General features: G+C 35.3%; 1 pseudogene; it reads left to right on the top strand.

Annotated features, from left to right (window-relative positions):
- Window positions 1-217: 217 nt before the first annotated feature.
- LOC131076705 (soluble inorganic pyrophosphatase-like) lies at window positions 218-6,150 on the top strand (annotated as a pseudogene).
- Window positions 6,151-19,268: the final 13,118 nt, after the last annotated feature.

Genomic DNA, 19,268 nt, shown 5'->3' on the forward strand with positions numbered 1-19,268 from the left:
TCAGTGGGTAATGACATATATGAAATACTATTATTCCATGCAGGATCTATTTAAATTTAAGCTCAATCATTGGTTGGTTTTTGTTAATCAAAAGTGTAATCAGAGGCTTGGGTTTACTTGTTTCCCTTTCCACTGGTTGAACAGGGAATCTACTTAAGCGTCTTTCTTCAAAGCCAAAATAGGTGAAACAAAGAAGCTCATGTCACAGGATTCAACCATGACTACCCCCAGTACCAATGTTGCAGGAAACGGAACTAAGGATTCACACCCTCCTCATCCACCTTTGAATGAAATAATTCTTTCACCGTTGTCTCAGAGGTTTGTTGCTGCACATCCTCGGCATGATCTTGAGATTGGTAAGGTCCATCTGCTTTTTGCTCATTTATGGTTATACAAACATCTAATTAATACTCTAGCTGAGATATTTGCACATTAAGATGTTTGCATATACAGACTTATTTTAGTAGCATTCAATTATAGGGTGATGTTGGATGGTGTGGATAATGTCACAATTGTGTATGCTAATGATAACTCAATGTTTGCCTGCTATAATTCATATGTATGAATAAGTTGAAGGCTAGGAGTATTTACACTATATGTATACCATTATCTTCTAATGGTTTATGGTTGCTAATAAACAACTTTTACTGCAAATCTGTATGGGATTCCTAGAATCTAACTCCCTTTTGTTGTCCCCTGATTTCCAATAATTGTGTGGTTTTAAAAAAATATGGGTGTTCTCTTGTGGTATCTTCACATTTTCTTTTTAGAGCAGGAAGGAAGTGCATTTTACTATTGTTTCTCATGTACCTGTAAGACGGGAATTATGTTGAACATCTGGATGTAGGACCTGGAGATCCTACAGTTTTTAATTGTGTAAGTACATATTGCATTGTGTAACTTAATTCTTTCTTTCTTTACTCTTTGGGGTTGTATGCCTTGCTCCTGTTAAAATTCTTTGGCAAATGTTATTCTTGAATAAATGATTCTCTAAATAAATCTCCTTGAAAATATGCTCCATAAACATGTTGTTTTTGGCTGGAGAACCTTCCCATCATTCAATGTTTAAGTTGTTACTTGATCCTGGCGGTAGCCATAGTTATTTGCATACTTCTTGACCTATGAAATGATTCTTAGGATTTAATTAAACAATTGAACTTTAGCACCGTACTTTCATTGCAAATATTCATTAAGAAATTGATATTGATATTGATATTCAAAGGTTGATGTTTGGTCACTGGCTAAATGTTTTCTTTGATACTCTAGGTTGTCGAAATTAGTAAAGGAAGTAAAGTGAAGTATGAACTGAACAAAAAGACTGGTCTGATCAAGGTAAGCTTGTTTTCTTTGTGAGTTGAAAAGTTAGGTTCTTCTAGTTGCTCATTTATTTACATTAATGCTCTTCTAGTTGATCAAGTTGCTTGTGGTAAGAGCATTTTCGAATTGGTTTGAATCGATTAAAGATAAAAATGGGAAAGATATCTACATCGAAAAAAATCCAGAATTTAATTCTTTGGCAGATTTTACCAAGCTCCGTAAAAATGAAATCGGTGGAGAGGATTTGCAGACTGCGGTTGTTAGTTATCGCAAGAAATTACCGTGGTCAATTCTTCAGCCCGAATTATAGGTTAAAGAATAATGATTCTTGTGTTTAAAAGAAAATTAGTTTGATTTTCATATTTGAAAATATAATTCGTCTTTTCAGCTCATAGTGAAAATATAATTTCTTTTTTATTTTTATATATCTGAAATTTTTATAATTAAAATTTTCTAGCAGCCCTAATATGGTTTTCATTTATCTGCAGGTTGATTTGGTAGCCGCTATTCACATTGTTGATAAAGAGTAATTCTTGAATTTGATTTTATATCTGGTCTTTTTTTAATGAAACGAAATAGTTATTTTATTTCCATGTTTATTCCCAATTTTAATTTAATTGTTTGGGAGGCTTTTAAGTCCATGTGGGGTAAGCACAAATGAATGAAAGTTTTTTAATGATGTCTACCAGAGATTTAAGGGAGCAAGAGACAAAATTAATACATTTTTTAATTCTTTTTGGATGTCATCTTTTTCATTATGACTTTTGATCAAGAAACACATTGTTTTGTGAAGTCTTGTCTTATCAAATAGCTAATTCAAATTGTCCACTTTCAAATTGTTTTTGAACCAAATAACAATATCCTCTTAAGCAGCACACTCAATGATGAAGTGCCATTTGATTTCAACCAACCCTTTGTTACAAAAGGTGCAAGTTCTTTTTCCCAATCTTCCATGGGGACTGTCCATCTACCTATTTCACATCTAAGATGATGAGAACTGGTACTCAACTGCATGATTAAAATTTTAACCTTTTCTTTAGTTGCAGCCAGCAAATGGCTTTTTCCTTATGCTTCCACCTACGGTTGAATTCTTGACATAGTGTACATTTTTGTCCAGTCTGCTTTGTTCGCATGACATCACTAAATTTTTCTAACACCAAATTTTTTATCTCCTCATTAGTATTAGGACTTTTTTGCAAATTAATGTTGCATTTGTCCATCCATTTGTTGTTTTACTTCTTCCAAGTCTTCTTCCTATAGTTTAATTCCTCCTCCACAACCATTTTGGGCCAGCGATGCTTAGCCATATTTTCTACCTTTCTTAAGTAGCTTAACAAATGAATTATCACTGATGCTGCCATAAAAAACATATCGGCCTGCTAAAAGGATCTCATAGGGGACTGTTGATATGACTTTGAGATTACTAGTAATTAGATGTGTTTGATTTATTTCTAATTGTCTTCACTTGTGGTTCGACATGCTACTCCCTGAAACCTCAGAACCATAGAGGACAACTAACACAACCAACAAACCAAAAAGGATTTTCTCGGTCTTCCAATCTCATAACTCCGCTTTCCTACACCTATCCCAGAGAAAGTAAGAAGCTCTCAATCCTTGAATCCTTTTGGACCACATTCTTTTTTGTTCTCTTGGGTAAATTTGAGATAACAAATCTCCTCAAATACTGTGTGGGGGTAAGCATGGATTGTATTATATTTCGTTCCCTTGGTTTTTTGCAAGGATCACATTCTTATTCCACAATCGTAACTACACAAACCTATTTTCTTTGTTCTACTTTAAGGTAGTATGATCCAATGGTGATGTTCTATATGCTCTATTGAAACCATGCTTCTTGTTACATAAGTATTCATCTTGTTAGATTTGGTGGCAGCTTGTGGGTTCAATTTGGCTTTTGACTACTTCAAACCCACAGGGAGGGATGTTGTCACTAGGTCTGATGGGTGGACTTCAGGGTAATAGTAGTATGTGTGATGCTCTTTATGCTATATGAAAACCATGTTGCCCATTCCATTTGTATCCTGGGATCCACCCTGTTAGATTATGTTACAACACCAACCTTGTGGGTATTATTTTCACATGAAATACTTCAAACCCACAAGGAGGGATGTTGTCGCTAAGTCTGATGGGGTGGACTCTAGGACGATAGTAATATGTGTGACTTGAATGGGACATTATTGACATGTTGTAGTGATGTTATGGGATGCCTTTTCCACTATGCAGGATAAGAATTGATCACACTCTCTCACCAAAACCATAACTGCACAATCTTACCATATGTTTGCTGCTATTATGACCTACTTCACTCATTGCCATTAAATTATAACCAGAACCCCACAGCCTCACCACATGTTAACTTCGTTGGGGTTATAAGCAACCCTACTATAGTTAGGGGGATATGAAACTAGATCACACTCTTATGTCACCTTTATATCACAGACCTTTAGACATATACAGAAGATTTTGTTATGTTTACTTTATGGTTCATATTAAACTAGTGCAAAACCTTAACAAGCAATTGTCCCCAATGGCTATTGAGAATGGAAAAAATGTTCAAATTCAAGGAAATCCTAGTTTTCTCCCTTGTTTGGAATCTTGGATGTATATGGGAAAACCTTGTTTTTTTTGGAGACAATGCTAAAAGTTGGCAGACTTTCTATTTAACATTCATTATATGATGAAAGTTTTCTTTGGGATATTGTCTGAATAGAATTCTATGTCAGGTTTCCCCTAAAGATTTTGCTTTCAACCAAAAATATTATACTTTCAATTTGTTTGTTTACTGGTTTCTAGTCATTGTTTAATGCAAACATATCCTACTACATTGAACTGCAGTTGCATATCTCACCTCATGGTTTGGAATATATGTTCTGCAATGCTCCTTTACTTTTTAGGAGATTCTAATAACCAAAAAGCCATAACTTGGTTTGAACCTCATCGGGCTTAGCAAACTAACACTCAATTTTATTGTTCATAAGTTGTAGTATCTTTTAAAAGTTTGTAGCAACAAAGGAACACATCACATGATACAATAGACCCAAGAGTGTTTTTTTAAGCATTCACCACATGCAATTTAACATCTACACATTCAATCTAGGTGATTCTACCTACAAATTTGTCCAACTACATATTTCATCAAGGCATTGGGTTTTGTGCCACCTTGAGCTTGGCTGACATCATTCACAAGGGTTGGGGTTGATATATAAACACTCTTCACAATCATTTGAAAGCAACATGAATGTAATAGAGAAAGCGAGAGACAATTAGAGTGAGGATATGAAATTGTGTTATCATATCATTCAAATTCTTATAATTACATGTTTGTAATCAAAAGGTTGGGGCCTAGCATTAAGAAATTGATATTGATATTGATATTCAAAGGTTGATGTTTGGTCACTGGCTAAATGTTTTATGTTCTTTGATATTTAGGAGACTAAAATGTTTTCTTTGATACTCTAGGTTGTGGAAATTAGTAAGGGAAGTAAAGTGAAGTATGAACTTGATAAAAAGACTGGTCTGATCAAGGTAAGATTGTTTTCTTTGTGAGTTGAAAATTTAGGTTCTTCTAGTTGCTCCTTTCTTTACATTATTGCTCTTCTAGTTGCTCCTTTCTTTACATTATTTCTATGTGTATACTCTATTCCATCTTAGGGTTACTAATTTTTATCCCATGATTTATATGTAGGTTTGATCGAATTTTGTACTCATCAAGTGTTTATCCTAATCATTATGGGTTCATTCCACGAACACTGTGTGTGGATAATAATCCATTGGATGTACTGGTACTCATGCAGGTAACACAGCTTCCATTAGTAATAAGTGTCACTCATTTGTGTCTCTCTCATGTATTGCTTTAGACCTTCATTTGTAGATCATTTGATGTTTCTCAATTGCTTTTAGGTTGATTGAATCCATACCCACAAATATTTGTATGCATCGTGTTATTGAAATACAAGTATCGACTTTTAGATATCTGTGATTAAGAACTTTACATTTTGTGAAAATCAACAGGAACCTGTTCTACCGAGATGTTTTCTCCGTGCTAGAGCAATCGGTCTGATGCCTATGATTGATCAGGTGTGTATCTATAATTTGGTGTAGTGGAAACAATCCTTGGGTACTTTTAGTACGTCAAGTTTCTCACAGGTTGGCCTAACTAAAATTCTTTATATATTGTAACCTGAATACCATGAACAGGGAGAAAAGGATGACAAGATAATTGTTGTTTGTGTTGATGATCCCAAGTTTTGTCATTACAAGGACATCTCAGATGTTTGCCCCTCATCATTTACAAGAGATTTGGTGCTTCTTTGAAGATTGTATCCTTTGCTTAACAGGAATGCTACTATACTGAATATATTTTATTTCTGATATAATACCATTAATAGTTAAAGTTTTGTAAGCTATAAGCCTTGATTAAAGCTATATATTTTTCTACACCTTCTATCTTGAGTTTTTCTTGACAGTGTATAGACAAGAAAAATGAAAACAAAGAAGTTGTTGTGGATGCATTCCTTCCTGCATCAACTGTTGTTGAAGTTATAAGACACTCAATGTAAATGAGCTCAACACTTTAAGTTTTAGTGATTATGAATATGGTATATATATAATTGATACTTTTTAGCTTGATAAGACTAAGTTCCTGAGATTTGACTTGTCGTTTTACAGGGACCTATATGCAACATACATTGTGGAGAGTCTGCGACAATGAGGTGTACCTGAACTTCCATTATGAAGCAGTTCAAGTAAAGTTAATATCGAATACAAGTTAAGTACTAATCCAATTAAAAACATAATGATTAAATACAAATTAGATATTTTCCAGCCTAAGTATGGTAATGCAGAGTATTACCTATGCATTGTAATGTTTTTGGCATGTCTGATAGGTTCCTTGTATCTTGTGAGAAGGACTTAGCTTATGGGGGCATGTAGTGTATTTATTTGATTTTGTACTGGCCGAGTATAGTATTTTTTTATGTTGCAAAGGTGAAATTAATGCAATATAGTGTACTTGCTTTGTTAAACGGTGTCTTGATAGTAAAGGCTAGAAGCATGTTATATATATTTGGATATTTGGTTTAAACTTTTTACTTTTTGTAAGAACTTTTGTGCATCCTATAATTGATGTTGGGCCTCATGCATGTCACAATAATCTAGTAGATATTATGGTCAAATGTATGGATATTAGTAGATAAATTGGTCAAATTGTCAATTGTTGGCATTTGCATGAAGATTGCATTAATGATATGTTATGTTGTCATTGATGTCAATTAACCGGTAATGATATTGTTGATATTGTTGTAATATTGTTTTGTAACCGATAGGAAGAGCTAGTGAAGGAAACTATAACCGGTAGGAAGAATTTGTGGAGTTAACCGGTATTGCTATATATTGGAGAGTTGAACCGGTAATCGGTAAACCCTACCTGTTATTTTTTATAAACCCTAACCGATTAAGTTTGGTGAATTGGTTATATTGGTTTATGATTTTATGATGAGCAGTATTGATTATGACATGTATGATTATTGTATGAAGACAATTTCAAATGATTTTGGCATGTTGATGTAATGTTTTTTGTCTAGGGAATGTGCAATCATATTGCACATAATGCAAAGTGCATGATGAGTTAGTGAGATCAATGAAGCAGTGGTCAAGGAGCGATCAAGGTTTTCTTGATTGATGTGCAGAGATTGCTATGTAATCCAATGGTCATACTTGAACCGACTTGTTTCTAATCTCTATGAGAATTAGGTTTTTGTTGTGTTACCGACCTAAATGATTTGTTTATAAGGTCGATGAAGTTGTTTAGTTTCAATGTTGGCAAAGATCAGTTGAGTGTGTGGTTGCCGAACCGGATAATGTATCTACAGTTTGAGTAAAGGCATATAGGAGCATGAAAAGGATCTGATCAAGCAAGTGTAGTGTTATTCAAACAGATCAGCAAACTCTTGTTGTTTTCTAACAATTATAGCAGAATTGAAATCCCCTAACCGGGTAAGCTCTAACAAGCTTGGTGCTATTCAAATCATCTAACAAGGTGATTCGTTAGCTTGGATTTTCAAATCCTCTATCGAGGTTACTCCTTATAGGGCATTGCTTCTAACAAGGTTACTCCTTAGTACCTTACAGGGTATTGCTTCTAACAAGGCATTGTAGTCAATCCCTTAACCGGGTGCTCCCTAACAGGATCTGTTCTTAACAGGAATTTTGTAAAGCTTTAACAAGCTAGGCTCCTAATAGAGTGAACTTCAGAAAGGTTCAGATAGTTATCTTGTGAGTCCCATCTCATCGTGGTTTTTCCCATTTGGGTTTCCACGTCAAAAATATTTGTGTCAAGTGGTGAATTTTTTTGTGGTTATGATCTTATAGTTGATTTACTAAACTACTTTGATAAGTCATGATAATCGGAAGCATTGAGAAATGAAGTTTGTTGACATATGAAAAAGCATTTGGATGTTTATGAGTTTGATGTTGTTTACTGTTAATTTGTTGTAACATTCAACCAATTTATCTTATGAGTTTTTATCTTGATAGTGGTATTACATTGATAGTTCTAAGTTTACTTTGAGAGATTGATTTTTGAGATTGGTGAAGTTTGTATCAGTTTTTCTATCTACTGATTCCCCCACCCCCGCCCCCTCTTAGTAGTTGACCGGATACTTATTCTTTCATCATACCATCAATTGGTATTAGAGCTTATCAGGTCCTCTAAGGTCTAAGCCTAACAGCTTGAGGTAAAGATCTTGCAAATCATGATGAAGAAGGAAGGTCTAAAGTTTAATAGAGAGAAATATAGGATATGGAGTGACTGAATGAAAATTTATATCAAGAGTCTGGAAAGCCAGTATTGGGAACATGTCAATACTCAATATGTTACACCTACTGGGATTTTGACTAATGATCAAAAGAAAGAGAAACATGAAAATCATCAAGCATTAGAGGCTATTATCAGTTCTTTGTCTGATGCGGAGTATGTAGACGTTCATGGTCTAGAGACTGCATATGAGGTATGGAAAAAACTTGAAGAGATTTATAATGGTGATGAACATGTTAAAATTGCTAAAGAAGAGAGTCTAAGAGGAAATTTTGATGACATGCGGATGGTTGAAGGTGAGAATATCCAGCAGTATGGTCAAAGGATAAAAGAGATAGTTGATGAAATTAAGAGTGCAAGAGGTAAAGTGGAAGATGCCACAGTGATCAGTAAGGTACTGAGAACCTTGCTATTGGTCTAAGTTATCCGAGTTGCAGCCATTCAAGAGCTAAAGTCCATTGAAAAAACTAAGGCAACTCTTGACTACATCATTAGCACGCTTATTGTTTTTGCATTAAATAGTTATGATGGTACTATATAGAAATCTGAGTCTGTATTTAAAGCTTTTGTTTCTAACCCATCTATGAGAAAAAGTAGAGATGACAGTCATAGTTATGAATCCAAATCCAACAGAGAAGTTGATGATGAAGACAGTTTAGTCGAGCTTGAAGCATTGTTGGCCAATCGGTTGCCCAGAGGCACAAATAAATATAGAGATAAATTACCTTTGAAATGTTTTGCATGCAACAAGATTGGACACATAGTTGCAAATTGTCCTAAAGGTGATAATGAGCATAAACGAGAGAAATTCAAGAAGTATAAGGGTAAAGGCAAAAGAGATTGTCTTATTTCTTTTGATGGTGGTATCACTAATGAGGAATCTGATGGTGATGCTAATGAAGATATTGTGTTTGTAGCCATTAAAGAAGAGATATCGAACCAGAAGGCAGTAGTATCCAGGATGGATAACTCTGATGATTGGATCATTGATAGTAGTTGTTCACATCACATGACCAGTGATTGGACCAAATTTCTTTCTTTGAAGGAATTTGATGGCAGAGTTGTAAGATTTGGTAATGACTCACCCTGCATGGTTAAAGGTAAGGGAACTATTTTTCTTAATAGAAAGAGGTGCAGATGATGTCTACTGGGTTGAAGGTTTAAAGCACAATCTTTTGAGTGTCGCACAACTCAATGATAGAGGATACCCATTGGAGTTTAAAAATGGTATGTGCAAAATATATGGCAGCAAAGGTGAACTGATTGCAACCGGGAAGCAAACTAAAGGTAACTTGTTTCACCTTAATCCAAAAGTCAGTAACTATTTAATTGCAAAGATAGATGATAGTTGGCTTTGGTATAGGATATTTTATCATATAAACTTTGATAACATTGTTAAAGTGAGTAAGTCCAAGACAGTGAGAGGTTTGCCTCAGTTGGACAAACCGGTTAATGCTCTATGTAAGGAATGTCAATTGGGAAAGATGACATCCTCAACTTTCAAGAGCAAATCTTTTTCAGTCGAACATTTATTAGATTTGGTTCATACAGATCTTTGTGGACCAATAAGGACAAAAAGTATTCAAGGTTACAGATATTTTATGATCTTCACTGATGATTTCTCAAGGATGATGTGAGTCACATTCTTGAAGAATAAGACTGAATCTTTTGGTAAGTTCAAGGCAATCAGGGCCTTAGCTGAGAAGGAGAGCAGTAAGAAGATAAAGTGTCTGAGGAGAGATCAAGGCAGTGAATTTACTTCCGAGGAATTCACTAGGTATTGTAAAGAAAATGGTATCAAACGGAAGCTTTCTACACCGAGGACACCACACCAGAATGGTATCGCAGAGAGAAACAACCGGTCAGTTGTTGAAGCTTCTAGGACGATGTTGATACAAGGAGGTGTAGCGAATACCTTTTGGAGAGAAGTTGTCAGCACAGCTGTCTACACTATGAACCGGATTCTGGTAAACAGAGGTAAGGATAAGACTCCTTATGAATATTGGTATGGAAGTTCACCTAATGTTAGTTATTTCAAGATATTTGGAAGAAAATTTTTTATCAAGAGAGGTGATTATATTAAAAAATTTGAGGCTAAAAGTGATGAAAGTATATTTCTTGGCTATTCCACCAAGAGTGAGGCCTACAAGTGTTTTAACAACCGGACACAAAGAATTATTGAGAGTGTTGATGTTTCAGTGAATGAATATCCTGAAGTCTCAAAGGAAAGCAGTTTGGAGAAAAAGGATGAAGAACCTTTCATTTTGTTTTTGGAACCAGAAACTGTGAAATCTGAAACCGGCAGAGAAAATACTGATGTACCAGTTCAACCGAAACAGACAAATTCAGAAGAAGATAATGATAAAGAAGAAGTTGAACCTGAAGATAATGATAATGTTATTCCAAGATATGTGAGATTGAATCACAATCCTGAACAGATTATTGGGGATAAGGATGCTGGAGTACTAACCAGAAGAAGAATCAGAGAGAATTCCTGCATGATCTCCACTATTGAACCAAGAACTGCTAAGGAAGCATTTAGTGATGATCATTGGGTTAAAGCTATGGAGGAGGAATTAGATCAAATTGAGAATAACAACACATGGACCCTATTACCCCGACCAGTAAATAAAAATGTGATAGGTACTAAGTGGGCATTCAGGAACAAGTTGAATGAAAATGGTGTTGTAGTTCGCAACAAAGCTAGGTTGGTTTGCAAAGGTTATGCACAAGAGGAAGGAGAAGATTATGGTGAAACTTTTGCACCAGTGCCAAGACTAGAAGGTGTCGGAACTTTACTTGCATTTGCAGCACATAAAAAAATTCAAGGTATACCAGATGGATGTTAAGTCAGCGTTTTTGAATGGGATACTGGAAGAAGAAGTATACATTGAGCAACCAGATGGTTATGCTTTGATTGATGAGAAAGACATGGTATGAATATTGCATAAGGATTTATATGGATTAAAGCAGGCACCAAGAGCATGGTATGAAAGGCTTCATACATATCTGATGAAGATAGGCTTTCTGAGAACCGGTGATGATAGTAACATATATTCCAAAACTGAAGGAGATAAAATACTGGTCAACGAAGTATTTGTAGATGATATCATATTTGGAGGTAATGATGACATGAGCAATGATTTTGCAGATAAAATTAAAAATGAGTTTGAAATGTCTTTAGTGGGGGAAATAAAAAAATTCATAGGCTTGCAAATACAGCAAATGAAGAATGGTATTTTTATCACACAGTCTAAGTATGTGAAAGAGGTTTTGAAGACATTTGGAATGAGTGACTGTAAACCAGCTGGGACACCTATGGTTACAGGTTGTCAGTTGTCTAAGGAAGATGAATCCACATCTATTGATGAGAAGGAATACAGGACAATGTTTGGAAAATTGCACTATGTTGTTCACAACAGACCAGATATAGCTCATGCAGTTGGGCTAGTTGCTAGATTCCAAAAGAATCCTAAGGAAACACATCTGATAGCAACCAAGAGGATTTTTAGGTACTTAAAAGGTATTGTTGACTATAGATTATGGTATCCATATGGAGGAAACTTTGACTTGAAAGTGTACACAGATGTAGATTGGGTAGGAAATGTTGATGACCGAAAAAGCACAACCGGTGGTGCATTTTTTCTTGGAGGAAGACTTGTTTCATGGAGTAGCAAGAAGTAGAGTTGTACATCACAATCTACTACTGAAGTTGAGTATGTTGTAGCCTACATGAATTGTACTCAAGCTATCTGGATGAGGCACATTTTGGAAGTTTTTAAGATGAATATTTCAGAACCTGTAAAGATTTTATGTGATAATATAAGTGCCATAAATATTTCCAAGAACCCTGTTTTGCACGCACGAACCAATCATATTGAATTGAAGTATCATTTCTTAAGGGAAAAATTACAAAGTAAAGATGTGATCTTGGAGGATGTTTCTATCAAGGAGCAGCTTGCAGATATCTTTACTAAACCTCTACCTAAAACTACTTTTGAGTATCTTAGAAGTCAGCTAGGGGTTGTACCCCTTCATGAGGTTAGTTTAGTATGATGTAGATTACATTAGTTCTAGAGCTACTTGCAAAATTTTACAGAAGGATTGGTGTAGAAGTGGAGTTATTCCACAGGGGGAGCATCAAGTCACAAGTTGTTGATGATGCACTGTGAAATTTGACATGACATGTTTTACTTTCAATTTGGCATTGTTGTCAAAGGGGGAGAAGAATTATGTGATTATGAGGAGAGGAACCAGTGACAAGCTGAAGACATGGAGAGCTTGGTGAATACTTGGTAATGTAAACCATGATTCCTATTCACAATCACAATAGCAATCAATGGTATTGATATTTGTATTGCCATCAATGCCAAAGGGAGAGATTGTTGGCATTTGCATGAAGATTGCATTAATGATATGTTATATTTTTATTGATGTCAATTAACCGGTAATGATATTGTTGATATTATTGTAATATTGTTTTATAACCAGTAGGAAGAGCTAGTGACGGAAGCTATAACCGTTAGGAAGAATTTGTAGAGTTAACCAGTATTGCTATATATTGGAGAGTTGAACCAGTAACCGATATTGCCTACCTGTTGTTTTTAATAAACCCTAACCGATTAAGTTTGGTGAATTGGTTATATTGTTTTTGTTGGTATTTTAGATATGTTGATATGGTTTTGTCATTGATGTCAACACTTGTCATCGCTTGTCAACACTTATAAGCACTTGGAGATTTTGGTTATGTTCACCGGCAAGACAGAGAATTATGCAAGACACTGGTATTTGGTTCACCGGCAGATTATATTGTTCACCGACACTTGGAATGACTTGGAAACTACTTGGTTATGTCAAAGACATTATTCGATCACTTGGTTTTCGTGATTTGGTTAACTGTTTATTCAGGTTTACATATTTGTTGTTACCGGCAAATAAGTTCAAGATAAGCACCGGCAGACTTATCTATTCCAGATCAGCATGGCATGTTATGGAGGTGATTTATTATTATTTTAAATGCATTGAGCCGACATCATGCATCAGATATTGATTTGTTCGTAATTGATTTTATTGTAATATCTTTTAGTGAGCCGAGCTATTCAATTGGTCTTAGGTTATGGTATATATGTAAGATTGATATGCGATTGGAAAAAAGATTTGTAATAGAGTATATGCGAAAATAAGTAGAGCTATACACGTAGACATCATTTGAAGGTTGAAGGAGGATTTTGTGAAGGCAATCAGAACTACACCAGTACTGAATCCATCATATGAAGATGTTATTTTGTGCAGTACATTATCATTGGATTTAACCATCCAATTGTAGTCAGTGTGACTCTCATTTTGTGATTGAGCAGTGAGCTCTAGGCAACTGGTCTTTCTGCTTGTGCAGAATCCATATTGTAAACACATACTATCTGCAGTAGTATCATTTGATTGTGGGTAAGGCTTCCCACCGTGGTTTTTCCCCTTACAGGGTTTCCACGTACAAACATTGGTGTTATGTGTTGTGGATGTTGTTGTTTTTCTGTTTCATGCATTAATCTTTATTGGTATTGCAATTAACTGTTAAGACTGTCTACCGGCATAAAGTTTGGTTTACCGGTATTAAGCATTAAGTTTTGGTTAAGTTAATTTTGGTTGAATTTATTGGATAATTGATTCACCCCCCCTCTCAGTTGTCTTCGAGACTTAACAGGTTTATGATCTGATGATGAGCGGTCATGATTATGACACGTATGATTATTGTATGAAGACAATTTCAAGTGATTTTGGTGCGTTGATGTAACGGTTTTTGTCTAGGGAATGTAAAAGCATATTGCATATAATGCAAAGCTTGTGATGAGTTACTGAGATCGATGAAGCGGTGGTCAAGGAGCGATCAAGGTTTTCTTGATTGATGTGCAGAGATTGCTATGTAATCCAACAGTCATACTTGAACCGACTTGTTTGTAATCTCTATGAGAATTAGGTTTTTGTTGTGTTACCGACCTAATTGATTTGTCTATAAGGTCGATGAAGTTTAGTTTTAGTGTTGGCAAGGATCAGTTGAGTGTGTGGTTGCCGAACCGGATGATGTATCTACAATTTAAGTAAAGACAGATAGGAGCATGAAAAGGATCTGATCAAGAAAGTGTAGTGCTATTTAAGCAGATCAGCAAACTCCTATTTTTTCCTAACAATTACAGCAAAATTGAAATCCCCTAACCGGGTAAGCTCTAACAAGCTTGGTGCTATTTAAATCCTCTTACAAAGTGATCCATTAGCTTGGATTTTCAAATCCTCTACTGAGGTTACTCCTTACAGGGTATTACTTCTAACAAAACATTGTAGTCAATCCCTTAACTGGGTGCTCCCTAATAGGATATGTTCTTAACAGGACTTTTGTAAAGCTTTAACAGGCTAGGCTCCTAACAGGGCGAACTTCAGAAGAGTTCAGATAGTTATCTTGTGAGTCCCATCTCACCATGGTTTTTCCCATTTGGGTTTCCACGTCAAAAATATTTGTGTCAAGTGGTGAATGTTTTTGTGGTTATGATCTTATGGTTGATTTACTTAACTACTTTGATAAGTCATGATAACCGGAAGCATTGAGAAATGAACTCTGTTGACATATGAAAAAGCATTTGGATGTTTATGAGTTTGAAGTTGTTTACTTTAAATTTGTTGTAACAATCAACCAGTTTATCTTATGAGTTTTAATCTTGACAGTGGTATTACATTGATAGTTCTAAGTTTACTTTGAGAGATTGATTTTTGAGATTGGTGAAGTTTGTATTAGTTTTTATATCTACTGATTCAACCCCCCACCCCCCCTTCTCAGTATTTGACCAAATACTTATTCTTTCATCATACCATCATCAATAACATAAAAGATGGCACAAAATGTATGGAAATTAGTAGATAAAATTATGACAGCTACAGATTTAATCAATTTAATTTGAAAAGTGGTTGATAATAATCCAATACCATAAGAGTTATATGGTACTCGATAAGTTTTCTCATCCATTATCATTAGCTTATGCTTACCATCTACTAAGTGATTTAATACAGTTACGATTGAACAAATTGGAAGTAACATCTTTCTTGTAGATGATAGTAAGTCGTATAATAATTGAGCAGCGGATTAAATGCACACCCTGTGAACATGATAATGTGATGGAACCAAACAGTCATGGTCGCCATCATTCTCTCGCCGGATGAGCGGTCATGGTCGTCGTCGAAAGAGTCCTGGGTGTCGTTGGAATTTCGACGTCCCCCAGGAAACATCCGACGAGGATTCTATATGTCCAACGACATTCTCTCATCGGACGGGAGTCCGAATTCCAACATCCGACAAGGATGTTGTATGCCCAACGGCATTCTCTCGTCAAATGAGTGGTCATGGCCATTTTCGAAAGAGTCCAAGGTGCCATCAGACTTCCGACATCAGTCAATGAAACATCTGACGAGGATGTTGTATGTATGACGGCATTCTCTCGTCGGACGGGAGTTGGAATTCCAATGTCCACCCAAGAAACATCCAACGAGGATTTTGTATGCCCGATGGCATTCTCTCGTCGGATGAGTGGTCATGGACATTGTCGAAAGAGTCTTGGGTGTCATTGGATTTCTGATGTTGGCGAGCACCGTCAGAATGTTGGACTACAAGTTTTCGATGGCTAAGTTTGTCGGCAGTCTAAAGAAAAATAGTCGGAATTCCGAAGAGCAGTCATCGGAATTGAGCCTCAAATGTACTGGTGGCATCACAATACATATGCATGAAAGTTAACAACTCAACTATCAAAACACTCTCACAAGAACACCAAGATTTTTTACATGGAAAACCTAAACTGGGAAAAACCACAGTGAGATTCAAACTCACAATATATAATAACTATTTTACAATGAACAACGCTTCCTGCCAAAGAGATTACTACTTTGGACTTTTGACTAAGGAACACAACCTCAGGCAAGATACAAAAATGAAACTGCTCAATCAAAGATCACTTCTTTAGAGAGGGATACAAAGCTACTCTTACAAAATAATAGGAATAGTATATTGAATTGTATACAAAATAGCATATATTAGAATGCAGATAACAATTCACAATGAATACTCATCTATCTGCTATGTACATCTCAAAATCTTCTCTCTTCCTTCACAACACTACTTTCGCATCCATCACTTACACACCACTTTCACTACTATTTGTCTCTCTTCTATGCTCAATATATATCAATCAGATCCAAAATAAACTTTGCTAAGTTGACCAAAAGAATATGAAATGTATACATAGCATTGACCCAAAAATACATCATTCAGAAGGTAAAAAAATATTGTGAGGGATCACATAAAGTCAGCACACCTTCCAATCAACATCAAAAGCCTTTACGCACAACCGCTCAAACCAATGCACACAAACCGGTACAACACTCGATCTGTTAAAACCATATTGTCTTTCATGGACTTAAATAAAGTGGTTCACCCCAAAAGAATCACAACATCTTTATCTACAACATAGTCATGATGACAAAAGCAATCCCAATAGACAACGTGATCATTGGATATATATTTGGTACAAACACTCATTTCGGACAATAATAAGTTTCACCAAAGAAAACACAAAAGAGAATAGAATTACTTCTAGACTAGGTAGGAAATACCAGACTTCTGGAAACATATTAAATCGTCACATTATATCATTTCATCAGCACAACATAATTAGTTTCATAACATAGTATCACAGAAATAGATATCCGAACGAATAACCAAATACACCATGCATCCATTGAACATATATATATTTGGATCACCAACAACAATTGATTCATATAAAATTGACAAAGGTTTGACATCAATGACAACAAAGTCATCCATATGTGTAGCAAGAATTCCCCCTAACTATATGATCTCTACCAAAAACTCTCCCCCCAAGATGGAAATACCCCAAAATTGGTGCTATTTACAAATAGTTTCAACAAAAACTAAAAATGATTCTATGATTGTTTCACAAGTATACACAAAGCCAAAATTTATTTATCTACAATACTCTTACAACTCACTTGGAAGGTAGAATACCTTTGTACATCACTTTGAGTTGAGTAAGAGTGGAAGTCCAATTTTCTTTTGTTGAGGATATAATATGGTTTTGACATTCAAATTGTATGAACAAATCCTCAGCCTCATCTACATTTTCGAGTGCTTTCATCTTTTAATCCACCTTTTCCTGCTTTAGCAAGTATCTTGGATAATGAAGCCAACCTCAAGATCACTGCTCGCCACAATTGACTAAATTGTTTCTTTATCTGCTCCATTTAGTCCTAAAGTAAAGATAACTATAAATGAAAATTTTCTAATTGTGCCCTAGTGGATCCATCCTTGTCCTTTAACAAATCATATATCCCATCCATTTGAGTAATTTGTGACTCAATGGATTCAATATAATCCCTTACATTATTGGTTGAACTTGGCCATTTCAAATAAAATTGGTAAGTTGCAGTCACTTCATCAACACAATCGTAAATATCTTTATATTTTCTTACAACTTATTGTGTTCATTAACACACCCATCTGAGGGTTCCACCATCCTCTTATCATTCAACTGTATTAGTGTTTTTTCATCTTTTTTCTCAATATGTGAAGAATGATCCTTGAAAGAATCCTTCAAAAGTTTTAATTTTTGTTAGAGAGGTAGGGAAGAATCTATGTTTACCTCTGGAAAACCCTCCTGAATCATCTTCGATGTATCATCTATCAATCCTAATTTCTCTAAGTTTTGTTTCAGTGTCTCCTTCCTTTCTAAGGAATGCAAGATGTCTGCAAGTTGTAGCTTGTGTAGAGGAGACATGTTTGATAGGTCAACCTATCCTTCTTATGTAGGATTTCCAATAGCTAGGTTGTCACCAAAATTTGAAATTGCATATACAAGGTCAATAGGTCCTTAAAAGAATCTACTAAGGGAGAATATGATCCATCACCTATTTCCTAACTTCTTGTAGAAGTAATAGACATTAAGTTTCCACAATCCATGAGATTATTTTCAATTGCTTCCGGATTAGATTGTAGAAGCAGTTGATTATTTTCTTGTAGAAGCTTCTTGCTTATCATTTGTCTTCTTTACAGTATCTTGATCTTTCTCAATATTATCCTCTTTCTTTTTCTCATATCCACCATGCACTATATTCTCTTTTGCTACATTATTTCATGTATTCTCCAAAAGAGAAGTATTGTGTTCTTCACTTGGATCACTATTCTCGGGAGGAGGGACACCCACTTCACCTTGTTCTCCTGCATTAGACTTCTTCGGAGGATTAGTCTGTCTTGGGTAGACACATCAGGTATATTCTACAAATTAGATTCATTCGAAGGAACTTGTTCCTCATTAGTCATTTTAGCCTTCTTCAATTCTTCAAGGATTTTAGTTGTCTTCTCTTCTATCTCTATCTATCCTTTCTATTTCTTCTTTATCCTTCCCCATTAGGGTATTCATCATTTGTTTGGTCTATAACTATTGTGCTTGCATTTATGACAATCTATCTCTTTCTTCTTTGATAATTGATGGTTCAACCTTGTCCAAAGCTTGTTATCTCATCTTTTCTTCTTCTACAACTACTTCATTCCTTTTGTTGCTAACAATATTGCAAGGATTGGTGGAAGTTGGTAAATGATCTCACTTTGAGATACATTGTAGCTCTACATATAGATAACAATGGCCTTCTCAATTATAACCTTGCCAACAAGAGGCACTTCAAGATAAATTTCTCCAAACTCCTTAAGAGAACCATACTATGCAATTACATTAGAAGTAGCCTCAAGTTGTAGAGGCTCATGTATTGGTGTCTTCAGAGGATATCTATTTCTTTTATTTTCTTTCCCTTTTCCTTTTGAGATTCCTTCACCTTCTCCTTACCTTGTTATCTTCTCTCTTCTCTTTAACTTGGTATATTCCTCTTCTTCTTCATCACCCTCATCATTATCAACATCCACCAGTTTGATCTTTTCTCTCTTAGTTTGTTTCTTTGTTCTTTCTTCTTCTTCTCTATTGGAGTCTCAATCTATATTGAGACCTCAGTGGTAGCTCTTCTTCTACTTAGAGGTGTTTAAGGAGGTCTAGAAGGTTTAGGAGGAGTGATGGTA

Source organism: Cryptomeria japonica, chromosome 10, assembly GCF_030272615.1.
Source record: "Cryptomeria japonica chromosome 10, Sugi_1.0, whole genome shotgun sequence".
NCBI classification, from domain to species: Eukaryota; Viridiplantae; Streptophyta; class Pinopsida; order Cupressales; family Cupressaceae; genus Cryptomeria; species Cryptomeria japonica.